Source organism: Arachis hypogaea, chromosome 16 (genome assembly GCF_003086295.3).
Source record: "Arachis hypogaea cultivar Tifrunner chromosome 16, arahy.Tifrunner.gnm2.J5K5, whole genome shotgun sequence".
Lineage (NCBI taxonomy): Eukaryota > Viridiplantae > Streptophyta > Magnoliopsida > Fabales > Fabaceae > Arachis > Arachis hypogaea.
This window is the reverse complement of record NC_092051.1, coordinates 121,883,220-121,898,142: the sequence shown is the minus strand read 5'-3', so window position 1 is coordinate 121,898,142 and position 14,923 is coordinate 121,883,220. Positions and strand designations below refer to the sequence as shown.

At 31.8% G+C, this 14,923-nt stretch overlaps 1 long non-coding RNA gene across 1 annotated transcript; it reads right to left on the bottom strand.

The window, feature by feature from the left end:
- Positions 1-3,781: 3,781 nt before the first annotated feature.
- On the bottom strand, positions 3,782-5,768 carry LOC112758961 (uncharacterized). Its single transcript, XR_003179873.2, has 2 exons — positions 5,321-5,768; positions 3,782-3,994 (listed from the first exon to the last, which is right to left on the bottom strand). It is a non-coding gene; the product is annotated as an uncharacterized lncRNA (long non-coding RNA).
- Between the last annotated feature and the right edge of the window lie 9,155 nt (positions 5,769-14,923).

The window sequence follows — 14,923 nt, the reverse complement described above, 5'->3', positions numbered from 1 at the left end:
CGTCATGTGTTCGAGCCTCTATTCAGTATCCATTCCGTTCTACCTCCCTTCTGCCGCTATTCAGCCATCTCCGTCGCATTTTGGAGTTCCAGCTCCTCCCTCTTTTGTTGAATTTCAAAACATATGAAAGCCTTTGGTTATTTTAAGTTTTTTGAATTTTTGGTGTTTCTGATTGTTATTTCCTTAAGATTGTTTTTGAATTTGCTCTTGGTTATGATTTTTTATCTAACTATTTAGTTTCACTTTTTTTGGGCATATTTCTGCAGTTTGGTAAGTGAAATTCTTTTAATTTTGTTGTTTTATTATCTCTTTTAGTTTTATTCTGTTGCAGCATTGGAGCAGGTTGTGCTGCTTATCCTACTGCTAATGTGTTCATCAATTTTGCATCATTGAGAAGGTAAGTAGTGTTGTGGTTTTGAAATTTCAACATATAAAGTAGTATTATGTCATTATGTCATTCTGATTTAGGTAGTTAGGGTTTATGATTCGTTGATTTAGGATTTAAGCTTTATGTTCATTGTTGTTTGTGCTGTCAAATTTAATTGGATATAAGCTTTATAGTGTGTCTAGATGACTGCATCTCTGCCTCTCTGGTTTCTCTGGCTCACTGCTAGTTTTCTCCACCCCTTCACTGTCAATTCAGATAAGGACATCCCTTTTATCTTCTTCATTTCAATGTTCAATATCTTGTATTTGTACCATATTATTATTATTATTTTTGCTTTGTTTTGAATGTGCTTGTGATGTATTATTCATGATTCTGTTGAGATTGATTTATAAATCCAATCTATGATGCTTATTCTGTATCTTGTTTTGAATTTATTAAAAAGAATGATAAAATTTTTATTGTTGTTAAAATTTTTGTTGTTGTTGAATATTCATTCGATTAAAAAGAGGAAAAAAGAACTAAAAAAGAAAAGAACGAAAGTTAGTGTATTTGCTGTTGGCCTATTGCTGCTGTGATGATGAAATGATGATTTTATTGTTTACATGAATATTGATTTGGTGAATGGTGATAATTAAAATTAATTCTTATATGTTTTATTAATCATGAACTACAATGAAAAATTTTTGTTATTGCATTGAGTTCAATTGTTGAATTTTTGCTCTTATACTCCGGCTATTCCTTATCTTGATGATTATGAGTTTGAAGAACTTCTCCCAAGACCCCCTCCTCCTCCTGTTGATAATGAAGATGGTAATGAAGAAACTTGTGAAATTTATGAAGATTTTATGATTGATGAAGAATAGAGTGACTAGTAAATAATTTGTTTAAACTTTAGTTAATTAGTTGTTCATTATAGTAGTTTGGTTTGTTTATTTGCTACTTGAATTTATTTTAGTTGCGTATAAATTTATGAGTTGTGAATTTGTATTTTATTTTGAGTTGTGAATTAGTGTTATGAGTTGTGACTTTTGACTTGTTACGATATATATTGGTTATAGTCCTATGGATAATTTGGTTTATTTGAGATTTATTTTATTATTTGTGAAATTAATTTTTGCTATAAAAAATTTCATAATTTTATATTTTACGAGTTATGTTTACGTTTCGTCTTACGATTCAACAAATTACGATTATAAACTAGTTTAGCGACTCGAGGTAAAAAGTACGAGTTCACCACCTTAAATATATCAATTAATTAAAAACTATTATTACTTTGGTAATAAATTTTTATTTTTGTATTAAAAAAATAATTACAAAATATTACTTTATATTATAACAATTTTGTTTTTTATTATAAATTTTTTTTGTAATGAAACATACTACAATCGTCTTTTTTTTTTGTTATAAATTTCTTTCGTTTTAAAATTTAACCTTTTTTTAACAATTTTTTTCGTTTTTAAATTTAACCTTTTTTTAACAATTTTTTTCGTTTCAAATTTAACGGTAGACATTTTGAAGTAGGATTATGCTAGGTAATTAATAATTTTTTTGAACAACATGAACAACGGACTTTAAAATTGGCCCAATTCAAATAAGGAATATGCTATGGTGTTGAAGAAGAAATTTTTCAGCAAATGCTGAAAGTAGGTGGTGCATTCCAGGAGTTGACGCGTGTGCAAGTTGCTTCGATGATCCTCGAAAACTCCTGCAGTGTGTCCAGTGAGTAATAGAGGTAGACAATAATATAGATGTAGTAATGTTTTGTTAATGATGATTAATTTGTTGTTGGACTCTTTTTGAGGGGTCCAAAAAAGATGTTGTATGACATTTTTAGGAGTTCAACAAATGTTGGGTGTTGACATAAAGAAAGATAAAACTCGAATAAATAAATTAAAAATAATAATAGTAAAAATAGTTATAATTTTTTCTTAAAAAAAAGTAAAGTTTGAAATCATAGATTCACTAAATGATGATGATGATGATGATGATGATGATGATGATGATGATGATGATGATGATGATGATAAATTAAGCCTCATTTGTAGACAAGAATTCAGGTTTTTAGATTCACTACTGAGTGAACTTGTTCGATTCGTTATATGAACGATGATGTTAAAGGGAATTTATGATGGACTCATAGGGATACAGAATACGACATGATACGAAATATTTTAATACATAAATTTTAAAATTTTATAAAATATGGGGACACACACACACATATATATATATATAATATAATATAAAGTAATTTTTGAATAAATCATAATAATATTTTGATATTAAAGCATAAATTTATTTTTTAATTGATTTTAGTGTCTTATTTTAATTATAGAGAGTATTTAAAGTATTTTTTATTTTAGTGAATAATAATATATACTATTTCTAAATTTATTTTAAAAATACATGTTGCAAAATAAAATTGGACACATTGATACGTAATAATATTTAGGTGTGTCCAAGTGTGTCTAGAAAAAAATTTATTATTTTTTATTAAGACACAGTTGAACACATATTACCACATATATTTCAATTTTTTAAATTTAAACTTCTTATTTCTTAAAGTAGTCCGTTTGTTTAACTTGATTAATTAAAATTACTTATTTTAATATGTTTCTGCAACCTTAATTTTTTAATACTTTTAAAATTAAAAAATTTAAAATTTAAAATTATTTGTTTTCAAATATTTAATGACTTTACTAAGGGTAAAGTATATTTCTTGTCCCTGAAGTTTGACAAAAATTTCAAAAATACCCCAATATTTTATTTTATTTCAATTTTGTCCCAAGAGTTTTCGTTTTGCATCAAATATATACCCTCGATAGCTAAATCTTAAAAAAGTTTAAGACCAATCTAACAATAATGTATGAAAATTATACTTGGTTTGCTTGTGTTAAAGGTTGCTCTTATGAATTGTTGTTGAATTGGTCTTAAATTTTTTTAAAAAATTAGCTGTCAGGAGTATATTTGATGCAAATCGAAAATTTTTAGGACAAAATTGAAACAGAATAAAACTTAAGGATATATCCGCAATTGAACCTTCTCTTTTTAATCATATTTCTATGTAAAAAATTCAATAAAAACATTTCTTTCACACTTTTAAACTTATTTATTCCTAAAATTTTTGTAAACCAACTTTTTCTAAATAACAAAAATAAAATAATACAATATACAAATAATAATTACTAACTAAAACATACAAACAAGTAAATGTTGTAACATCCTAACTTATAGCACGTGATGACCGTACCAGAAGTGAGGAGTTACTAACCTATTTTTCTTATTTACTAATTAACTGTTTAATATTGAGCCTTTACGTCGATATCGCGTTTCCGTTTTTAAGAAAATTCCAGAAAATAGATTTTAGTAATTAAAATCACATAACAAAAGATCTTCAAATAATAATAATCACATAATTATTAATAATAATAGATGCTATACAATTAAATTTAATATAAAACTCAAATACAATACCTAACCCTCTGGATAAAATAAAGACCCTGAAGCAACAAGGGCGAAGGAACTCTATAAAAACAACAGAAATCACAAGTAAAGTTACTAATCGTCTGCAACTTCTTACTGAATCTCCGAATTGAACCTGTGTCACTAAAAGAGTGGAAGATTTTGGGGTGAGAACAAACCACACGTTCTCAGTAGGGAATGAAAATGCCGTAAAAGTAATGAATTTAATGCAAATAATTAACTTACTTAGTAAAATTATTTTGTTAAACCTTTGAAAATACTTTTATTTCTACTTTAGATAATTAATTACTTTTCTTTAAATTTCTAAACTCAAAACAGATTTTAACCACAAAATTAGTCATAGTAACCACCTCTCAACTACATAATCATTTTTCAACCACAACATCTCACCTCAATATATCCGTGAACTAACAGTACAAGTAAGGAATTCAAACCAACATACAAACAAGCCAAACAGCACAATCACAGAGAAGTAATACAAGCAAACACAACCAAATACAAATGTGCAAACAACATGATGCATGTCTATTCCTAATGCAGGCCATGAGCTCATGTGTCGGTTGTCTACCCGCTCCCGACATTACCCGGGCACGAGTCCCAGATATGGCCTTCCAGATGTATACAGTGTGCTTATAAGTTGTACGGCTAGGCCGCATACAGTGTGACTTTCCAAATCAATAAGCGTACATCTGGAAAATAGTTCTCAGAGTGTGGGCGTCCCCACTATACATTTGGCACAAAGGCCCAAACAATGTCACATCTGCTCTCCTGTGGCAGTCATTTCATTAATTAATAGATTCCTTTAATCTTTGTTATCTGCTCTCCTGTGGCAGATATCCTTTTAGTTAATATATTCTCTAATCGTTATTCTCTGCTCTCCTGTGGCAAAGATTCCATTAATTATCTTTCAAACCCTTTTCAAAACATTTCCAAGTAATAAATCGTTTTCAATATTCACATCGTTCAAAATATCAAATAGAATCAAACCATTCTCTTTAAAACTAAGCCTCTTTCTATTTCAATAAAATTAGCCCGTTTCAATCTTTTGCTTTTGAAAATTAAAGGAAATTCATTTCTTCATTCAGACTTTACAAATCCCTCCGATCATACTCGTTTAACATTTAATACTAACCAAAATCACCTTCTTGCGTATTTTTACCAGCCCTTCATCAGCACCTATTCACCATCATACTAATACCAAAATCAGTTACCATCCACTTCCATAACCATAAATTCCAGCATCAAACACAGTCTCAATTCAAACCCAATTCATAAACTCAAATCATATTGTAATTTAACAAGCAACACCAAATTGACCAACACTCACAATTACAACCAATTCTCATCAATTAGTCACACAAAACACGTGTAAATTATTTGCAATTACTCAATAAGCTTTTTGGCATTCTTAAATTAAAAACTTGTAATTTTAAAAACGAAACCCCCTACCTTGATTGTCGAACCCATAAACTAAATGCCTCAAAGAAATCCTTTTCTCTCGGCTCACACCCAGCGGTAGTCGCAACCACAGCTTTATCCACTATCTTCGTACGAAATCAAAATACTCGAAGCTCCGGAGAAGCTTTCTGATCGAGCTGCCGAAGAAGAAAACGTCCGGAATCGTCTGTGCCTCCTAAAACTCCAGTTGGCCAAACTCAAGGGAAAGGGAAGCTACGTCACCATCAGCTTCCACCGAACAAAAATAACGTCAACGTGTAGAGGAGGAAGATACGAACACTTTACCGAATTAGATTTTTGACTGAGATCACGAATTACAAGAAATCGAGCTTGGAAGCTCAAAGAAGTTCACGGTTTCTCTCTTCTCTTTCTCGGTTCTTTCTTTTTTTTCTCTCCAAATGCATGTTCGGTGATGCATGAAGAACAAAACAAAGATATTAATGATGAGTGGTGATTTGTGGTGTTTAGGTATTACAGGTGTCAAAGTTAGAAAAATAAAAGAAATATGTGTCATGATGATATATGTATAAAAGAAACATTAGTAAGAATTATATATATGTACATAGTTAAGCATGCAAGCCACGTTTTGGCTTTCTTTATCTTAATTCCCTTAAGGCTTCGGCCAAAGGGAAATAAATATATAAATATTATAAATATATAAATATGATAATAATAATAATAATAATAATAATAATAATAATAATAATTTTCTTTAAATAATAAATCACAAATAACTCATTATTTAATTTTCAAAAATTTGGGGTCTTACAAATGTAATACTAAACATACATATATTTATGTATTTTTTTAATTATTATTTTGTAGATCTGCGGATTCGCGAATCGAATACGCAGATGTAGAGCAGATTTAGTATTTATGGTGTTAGGATTTGGGTTTTAGGTTAAAAGGTTAAGAATTTGAGATTTAAAGTTAAAAGTTTATTGATTCCGATTGAATGTTTAGAATTTCGGATTCAAGATTCAAAGAATTCTGGTTCACTTACAAAAGAAAGATCATTAAAAATCTTCGAAAATTTATTTTCAATATTAAAATACATAGAATAACAGTTCCTTTAATTATTGTTATTCTTAAATAAAAGAATTTTATCAGATAAAAAAATTTTAATATTCCTGACATCGATTAAATAATCAACGTTATATATATTATGTCATTTTTTAATATATATATAACGTGAATAAATTATTTTTATAATTAAATTTAATTATTATTTTTTTATGTCTCTTATAAGTTATTAAATTAATTTAATTGAACTTAGTTACTAATTAAAATGACCCAATTATATAATATCATCGTATTATATTTATATGTTATTTATTTATTTATTTATTCATTGGGTATATTTATTTTTATTTTTTAAATGAATTAATGAAGCATTTTTTATTAGACACTTAGGCCGTTATTATTTTAGTTGTCAAAATTTTTGTCCAAAATTGAGAAGAATTGAAAATCTAAAAGAAGCTTTCTCCGTTAGAATAGCTGTATAGCTCAAAATGTACTTTCTTATTTTATTTTATTTTTTTTTATAGAAGGTACTTTCTTCTTTATTTTTTTTTTGTGGACATCTTTATTTTTCGGACATCTTTAATTAAAAAATAATAAAAAATACTTATTTTTTAGTTTAAAAGATTAGTTTATCCAAATTAAATAAAATTGTTGACTTAAATTACATCTATTTAAATAATTTTTCAAAGGCCAATGCTACTGTGCTTTTTATTAATAGATGTAATTTAAGTCAACAATTTTATTTAATTTGGATAAATTAATCTTTTAAACTAAAAATAAGTATTTTTTTATTATTTTTTAATTAAAGATGTCTGAAAAATAAAGATGTCACAAAGAAAAAATAAAGAAGTTGGTTAGGAAATGTTTTTATTTTTGTATTATTTTAATTTAATTATTTTATTTTTGTTATTTAAGAAAAGTTGGTTTAAAAAAAATTAGGAATAAATAAGTTTAAAAGTGTGAAAGAAATATTTTTATTGAATTTTTTACATAGAAATATGATTAAAAAGAGAAGGTTCAATTGCGGATATATCCTTAAGTTTTATTCTATTTCAATTTTATCCTAAAAATTTTTTATTTGCATCAAATATACCCCTGACAGCTAATTTTTAAAAAAATTTAAGACCAATTCAACAACAATTCCATAAGAACAACCTTTAACACAAGCAAACCAAGCATAATTTTTATACATTATTGTTAGATTGGTCTTAAACTTTTTGAAGATTTAGCTATCGAGGGTATATATTTGATGCAAAACGAAAACTCTTGGGACAAAATTGAAATAAAATAAAATGTAGGGGTATTTTTAAAATTTTTGTCAAACTGCGAGGACAAAAAATATACTTTACCCTTAGTAAAATTATTAAATATTTGAAAACAAATAATTTTAAATTTTAAATTTTTTAATTTTAAAAGTATTAAAAAATTAAGGTTGCAGAAACATATTAAAATAAGTAATTTTAATTAATCAAATTAAACAAACGTACTACTTTAAGAAATAAGAAGTTTAAGTTTAAAAAATTGAAATATACGTGGTAATATGTGTTCAACTATGTCTTAATAAAAAATAATAAATTTTTTTCTAAACACACTTGGACACACCTAAATATTATTACGTATCAATGTGTCCAATTTTATTTTACAACATGTACTTTTAAAATAAATTTAAAAATAGTATATATTATTATTCACTAAAATAAAAAATACTTTAAATACTCTCTATAATTAAAATAAGACACTAAAATCAATTAAAAAATAAATCTATGCTTTAATATCAAAATATTATTATGATTTATTCAAAAAATACTTTATATTATATATATATGTGTTCCCATATTTTATAAAATTTTAAAATTTATGTATTGAAATGTTTCGTATCATGTCGTATTCCGTATCCGTATGAGTCCATCATAAATTTCCTTTAACATCATCGTTCATATTACGAATCGAACAAATTCACTCCGTAATAAATCTAGAAACTTGAATTCTTATCTACAAATGAGGCTTAATTTAACATCATCATCATCATCATCATCATCATCATCATCATCATCATCATCATCATCATCATTTAGTGAATCTATTATTTCAGACTTTACTTTTTAAAAAAAAAAATAATTATAACTATTCTTACTATTATTATTATTATTTTCATTATTTATTTTTTCGGGTTTTATCTTTCTTTATGTTAACACCTAACATTTGTTGGACTCCCAAAAATGTCATACCACATCTGTTTTGGACCCCTCAAAAAAAGCCCAATAACAAATTAATCATCATTAACAAAACATTACTACATCTATATTGTTGTTTATCTCCATCACTCACTGGACACGCTGCAGGAGTTGTCGAGAATCATCGAAGCAACCTGCACACCCATCAACTCCTGGAATGCGCCACCTACTTTCAGCATTTGTTGAAAATTGTTTTCTTCAGCACCATAACATATCCCTTCAAATAAAACACACTACACTTTAAAATACTCATCTAAATCTAAATATTAGAATAAGGGTTAAGTATAATTTTGGTCCCCAACGTAGAGGCTGAAAATCGATTTCGTCCCCAACTTTTTTTGCCATAAAATGGTCCCCAAGATTTCAATTTGTTTTAAAATCGTCCTTTTTACTAATTTTATTTTTTTATTACTAAATTATTCCTCATTAAAAAATTATAAAATAAAATAAATATAAAATAAATAAATAAAAAGGAAAGAAAGGGATACAGAGAAGGGGGAGAGAAAGAAAGGGGGGTTATGCGAAGAGAAACCAGGGGGAGGGGGAGGGAAGGGAAGAAGGAGGAGGGAGGGGTGTTGAGGAAGAAGAGGGAAGGGGTTTTATGCATAAAGTAAAGGGAAAAGGGGGAAGGGGTTATGCGAAGGGAGAAGGGGAGAGGGGGTTCGGGAAGAAGAGGGGGAAGGGTCTTTGCCATCGTCGCCACCGTCACCGTTGCTCTTCTTTGCTTGATGGCCATTACTCGTCGTCGTTCGGGTGGCTTGCCGGATTCTTCTTCTTCTTCTTTCATTCTGCTTCTATTATATTTGTTGATTTTTTATTATTGTTGTTTTCTGGTTGATTCTGCTTCTGATTGATTATATTGTTTTATTGTTATTGTTGTTGTTGTTCTGTTTCTGTTTCTGCTCCTGCTTCTTCTATTTCTACTTGATTCCATTGTTGATTAATTGGTGATTCAATGTTGCTGTTGTTGTCCTGCTGCTGCTTCTGTTTGATTAATTGTTATTGTTGCTTCTGGTTCTATTTCTGCTTGTGCTTCTTGATAAACCACTATTTTATGGTTTATCTTGTGCTAATTTGAGTGATTTTTATCAACTCTTTACTCACTTATTCATATAAATTATATGGTTTTACATTTTCCTTCCTAATTTTGTTCTATAATTGGAAACTTGCTTCCCAAATTACCAAAAAATTAATTCTCCTTTACCATTCGATGCCGTGATATGTGTGTTAAGTGACTTCAGGCTCTATAGGGCAGGAATGTCTTAGAGGATGGAAAGGAAGCATGCAAAAGTAGAAGGAATACAAGAAGTTGAAGGAGTTGCTAAGTTGTCCAGCCTGACCTCTTCACACTCAATCGACCATAACTTGAGCTACAGAGGTCCAAATGAGGCGGTTCCAGTTGCATTGAAAAGCTAACATCTGGTACTTCGAAATGAAATATAATTTACCATAGTTTCCCTGAAGATAAGTGACGTGCATGCGTGAATCCATGCGAATGCGTGGATCTGCACAAATCCAGCGACCTGTACGTTTCTGAAATCACCCCCAGCAATTTCTGGGCTGTTTCTGACCCAGTTTTTGGCCCAAAAAACACATATTAGAGGCTATAAAGTGGGAAAATTCATTCATTCATTCAAGAATTCACAATTTTATGTTTAGATGTAGTTTCTAGAGAGAGAGAGAGTCTCTCTCCTCTCTCTTAGGTTTTAGGATTTAGGATTTCTTCTTTCAATTTCTTCCCAAATCCAGGTTCAATGTTCTTTTAATTTAGTTTCTATTCTACTTTTATTTGTTCTAGTACTTTGGTTTATTTATTTTCCTTGTTGATTCTATTCTTTTCTAATTTGGTTTATGAACTCCATGTTAGATTTGATTTCTTATTTAATGCAATTTGAGGTATTTCATATTTATGATTTTAAGTTAGCTTTTTACATTCTTAGGGTTAATTGATGAATTGATTAATTGGAGAAACTTGAGTTATCAAACTCCTTTATTGATTGATAATTGGAATCTGCTGGTTGATTTGGATCCCTCTAAAGCTAGTCTTTCCTTAGGAGTTGACTAGGACTTGAGGAATCCCATTGATTAGTCCACTTGACTTTCTTTTATTTAGTAAGGGTTAACTAAGTGGGAGCAATAAACAATTCTCATCACAATTGATAAGAATAACTAGGATGGGATTTCCAGTCCTCATACCTTGCAATGGTTTTCATGATTATTAATTTACTTTCTTGCCAATTTATTTCCTTGTTCCCTATTTCAAAAACCCAAAAAGATACTTTTCAATAACCAATAATAAATCATACTTCCCTGTAATTCCTTGAGAGACGACCCGAGGTTTAAATACTTCGGTTATAAATTTTATTGGGTTTGCTTTAGTGACAAACAATTGTTTTTGTATGAAAAAATTCTTTGTTGGTTTAGAAATTATACTTACAACGGGAATTTATCTGTAAAATTCTTTACTAGCAGAAAACCCGTTTGTTCAAAAATGACGCCGTTGCCGGGAAGTTGCAATTGTGTGCTAAATTATTAATTAGTGTACATATTTTTAAATTTTGCATATTTTATTTTATTTTATTTCCATGAACTGTATGTTTCTTTCATTGAATGACGCGTTCGTTGTCTGATCCGAGCTTAGCCGTATTTGATCCTGAAATTGAAAGAACTCTTTCACGTATTAGGCGAACTCAGCATCGGTTAGCCTCTGAGGGTGGTGAAGTGATTGTTATCGATTCACCAGTCTCATCTGAGGGCGAATCTGAACCGCCATCTGATGGAGAAACAAGCTCATTTACTACTGATTCAGTTGATTCATGTGCAGATAGTATGGCAGCACCCAGGAGGATCACTCTCCAGGAAGCTGGAGCCCCAGACTGTACTTTGCAATGGTATCAAGTGCGTCACCCAAATCTGGCTGCAGATTTTGAACTGAAGACCGCACTAATAAACTTGATACCCAAGTTTCATGGCTTACCTGCTCAGGAGCCTATCAAGCACCTCAGAGATTTCTAGACAGCCTGTTCTACTGTTAGGCGTCATGGTAGATGAAACTTCTATTCTGCTAACCGCCTTCCCGTTTTCTCTTGAGAGAAAGGCGAGAGAGTGGTACTAATCAACCTGAAGTGACTGTTACTAACTGGGTTACACTCAGGAAAGAATTCTTAGAAAAATACTTTCCAGCTGAAGTTACAGATAGATTGAGGAAAGAGATCTCCTGCATTATTCAAGGTGAATCAGAGACTCTCTATGAGTATTGGGAGCGCTTCAAGAACCTTCTGGACGCATGCCCCTACCACATGATTGACAAGTTAGTATTGATCAGCTACTTCACTCAAGGCATGAAGTCTCGGGATAAGACTACATTAGATGGTGCTAGTAATGGTTCTCTAAAAAAGTACAAGACCGCAGATGAAGCGTGGCAACTGATCAGCGACCTGGCTGAGTCCACTCGGAATTACTGGCATAGGAACAGCCACTCAAAGGCTGTTGCAGAAGTTTCCTCTAGCATTGAGACTTCTGCTTTTACACAGAGTATATGTGAGATGACCAACCTACTGAAGCAAATACAGCTAAATCAACAACAACCACAGCCTCCCCCACCACAACAAAGTCAACAGTTAGTCCCTCAAAGAGTATGCGGAATATGTGCTGATTATAGTCATTACACTGATGAGTGTCCGCAGCTCCAACAAGAGGACAACACCATAACAGCTACTCATAATTTCTATGACCGCCCAAATTAAGGGTACAATCAACAAGGCGGCAATTACAACCAAGATGAAAACTACAACCAAGGTTGGCAAGACAACTCCAACGAGGGATGGAGAGACCATTCCAACCAGGGATGGAGGGATAATTCCAACCAAGGTTGAAGGGACAACTATAACAGAGGAGGCAGAGACAACAATGAAAATCAGAGGTGGAATAACAACAACAGACAGTAGAACCAAAACCAGCCCTACAGAGTACCTCACTTAAGGCAATCACAAGCACCTCAGAACAATCAATAGCAGGTGGTGCATGAAATTGTGATCATCAACAATGGCGCCAACAACTTGGAGCTCTCAAACATGAATCGTACTTTGTCACAACTCTGCACAACTAACCAGCAAGTGCACTGGGTCGTCTAAGTAATAAACCTTACGTGAGTAAGGGTCGATCCCACGGAGATTGTCGGCTTGAAGCAAGCTATGGTCACCTTGTAAATCTCAGTCAGGCGGATTCAAATGGTTATAGAGTTATAATAATTAAAAGACAAATAAAACGTAAAATAAAGATAGAGATACTTATGTAACTCATTGGTGAGAATTTCAGATAAGCGTATAGAGATGCTTTTATTCCTCCTGAACCTCTGTTTCCTGCTGTCTTCATCCAATCCTTCATACTCCTTTCCATGGCAAGCTTTATGTTGGGCATCACCGTTGTCAATGGCTACATCCCGTCCTCTCTGTGAAAATGGTCCAATGCGCTGTCACTACATGGCTAATTATCTGTCAGTTCTCGATCATACTGGAATAGGATTTACTATCCTTTTGCGTCTGTCACTATGCCCAGCACTCGCGAGTTTGAAGCTCGTCACAGCCATCCTTTCCCAGATCCTACTTGGAATACCACAGACAAGGTTTAGACTTTCCGGATCTCGGGAATGGCCGTCCATGGGTTCTAACTTATACAACGAAGATTCTAATATCTCGGACTCGGTCTCCTGTATTAGATATCTAAGAGATATTCATTCTATCTCATCTTCATGTAGAATGAAAGTGGTTGTCAGGCACGCGTTCATAGGTGAGAATGGTGATGAGCGTCACATAATCATCACATTCATCATGTTCTTGGGTGCGAATGAATATATTAGAATAGGAATAAGCTTGAATTGAATAGAAAAATAATAGTACTTTGTATTAATTCATGAGGAACAGCAGAGCTCCACACCTTAATCTATGGTGTGTAGAAACTCTACCGTTGAAAATACATAAGAACAAGGTCCAGGCATGGCCGAGAGGCCAGCCCCCTAAACATGATCAAAGGATCAAAAGATAATCCAAATATGAACAAAAGATAAGATGTAAATACAATAGTAAAAAGTCCTATTTATACTAAACTAGTTACTAGGGTTTACAAAAATGAGTAAATAATGCAGAAATCCACTTCCGGGCCCACTTGGTGTGTGCTTGGGCTGAGCATTGAAGCTTTCACGTGTAGAGGTCTTTCTTGGAGTTGAACGCCAGTTTGTAACCTGTTTCTGACGTTTAACTCCACTTTGCAACCTGTTTCTGGCGTTTAACTCCAGAATGCAACATGGAACTGGCGTTGAACGCCATTTTGCGTCATCTAAACTCGGGCAAAGTATGAACTATTATATATTAATGAAAAGCCCTGGATGTATACTTTCCAATGCAATTGAGAGCACGCCATTTGGACTCCTGTAGCTCCATAAAATCCACTTTGAGTGCAGGGAGGTTAGAATCCAACAGCATCTGCAGTCCTTCTTCAACCTCTGAATCTGATTTTTGCTCAAGTCCCTCAATTTCAGCCAGAAAATACCTAAAATCATAGAAAAACACACAAACTTATAATAAAGTCCAGAAATGTGATTTTTATTTAAAAACTAATAAAAATATACTAAAAACTAATCAAATCATACTGAAAACTATGTAAAAACAATACCAAAAAGCGTATAAATTATCCGCTCATCACAACACCAAACTTAAATTGTTGCTTGTCCCCAAGCAACTGAAAATCAAATAGGATAAAAAGAAGAGAACATACTATAAATCCAAAAATATCTATGAAACTTAGCTCCAATCAGATGAGCGGGACTAGTAGCTTTTTGCCTCTTGAATAGTTTTGCCATCTCACTTTATCCCTTGAAGTTCAGAATGATTGGCATCTATAGGAACTTAGAATTTAGATGGTGTTATTGATTCTCCTAGTTCAGTATGTTGATTCTTGAACACAGCTACTTTATGAGTCTTGGCCGTGGCCCTAAGTACTTTGTTTTCTAGTATTACCGCCGGATATATAAATGCCACAGACACATAACTGGGTGAACCTTTTCAGATTGTAACTCAGCTTTGCTAAAGTCCCCAATTAGAGGTGTCCGGGGTTCTTAAGCACACTCTTCTTTTGCTTTGGACATTGACTTTAACCGCTCAGTCTCAAGTTTTCACTTGACACCTTCATGCCACAAGCACATGGTTAGGGACAGCTTGGTTTAGCCGCTTAGGCCAGGATTTTATTCCTTAAGGCCCTCCTATCCACTGATGCTCAAAGGCTTGGATCCTTTTTATTACCCTTGCCTTTTGGTTTTAAGGGCTATTGGCTTTTTGCTCTT